Source organism: Micromys minutus, assembly GCF_963924665.1.
Source record: "Micromys minutus genome assembly, chromosome: 2".
NCBI classification, from domain to species: Eukaryota; Metazoa; Chordata; class Mammalia; order Rodentia; family Muridae; genus Micromys; species Micromys minutus.
In genome coordinates, this window is record NC_137971.1 from 104,723,227 (window position 1) to 104,724,454 (window position 1,228).

The window sequence follows — 1,228 nt, forward strand, 5'->3', positions numbered from 1 at the left end:
GCAAGATATTTGTTAACAATTTTCTCCCAACCATTACATGAAGTGAACTAGAGATATATGATTCAGAGCAAAGACATTTATGATTATACCATGATTTTATAACCTTATATGATTCTACTACATGTTGGGAAGTGACCTGATACATTTAAAAATGGTGATTATATGGGATTCTTCTCTTCCCTAAATGGTGCATGAAGTAAAAATCTTTACATGGCAGAACTGTAAAAATCAGGACTTAGAAACTTCTCCCAGAAAAAACGGGATTATTGGAGAAGGGCTTCTTCCTTTTCTCCGGTGGCAGCCATCGGGTTAGCCAAGATGCGGCAGGAGCTACGGAGGAACAAACAGTTGGATGACACACGTGCTTCCTCCTGAGGGTCCGCTGCTGGCAATCCCCGCAGCGAGAGCTGCACAGGGCTCCCCGCCCCACCCGGCCTGATAAAGTGAGTAAGCTGGGTTACAGGGCTAAGCAAGGCTCTGTCATTTACAGGATTAGTGTCTGAGGTGGTGTTCGCAAACACGCGGTTCCTAAGGGTGTACCTTAAGGCAAGCCTGTCCACATGGTGTTAACCAGATGAAATTTGCCCGAAGCCTTCAGTCTGTTGCTGAGGAGAGAACTGGGCACCATTACGGGGCTTTGAGAGTCCTGACTTCCTATTGGGTTGATGAAGATTCCACATATAAATTTTTTGAGGTCATTCTCATTGATCCAATCCATAAAGCTATCAGAAGAAATCCTGACATCCAATAGATCACCAAACCAGTCCACAAGCACGGAGAGATGGGTGGGCTGACATCTCCTGTCCACAAGAGCCATGACCTTGGAAAGCGTCACAATTTCCACCACACTATTGGTGGATCTCGCCGTGCAGCCCGGAGAAGGCACAATAAATACCCTTCAGCAACACCGTTACCGCTAATACACACAGTATTTGTAAAATTCATATCCAATAAAAATTCAGGTCACTCAAAAAAAGAAAGAAAGAAAGAAAAAGAAAAAAAAATTTCTCCCATATCTGTCAATATTTCCTGGCACCAGAGAGAGTTACCCTAAAAATATTTGTAAAAGATGGCGGTATGTTTTCTTCTGCTACATGCTGCCTTGAGCGGTTAGCAGCTGGATATGACTTTAAAGGGGAGCAAATTTGTATCTAGAATGCAGGCGAGGGATCCGGCAGAGACAGGTGCAGGGCTGAGTCCCGGTGTCTGTGCAGAGACACCTTTGATG

General features: G+C 44.5%; 1 pseudogene across 1 annotated transcript; it reads left to right on the forward strand.

Annotated features, from left to right (window-relative positions):
• Positions 1 to 318: 318 nt before the first annotated feature.
• On the forward strand, positions 319 to 920 carry LOC308417795 (large ribosomal subunit protein eL15-like; annotated as a pseudogene). Its single transcript has one exon. The product of its transcript is annotated as a large ribosomal subunit protein eL15-like (transcript).
• Positions 921 to 1,228: the final 308 nt, after the last annotated feature.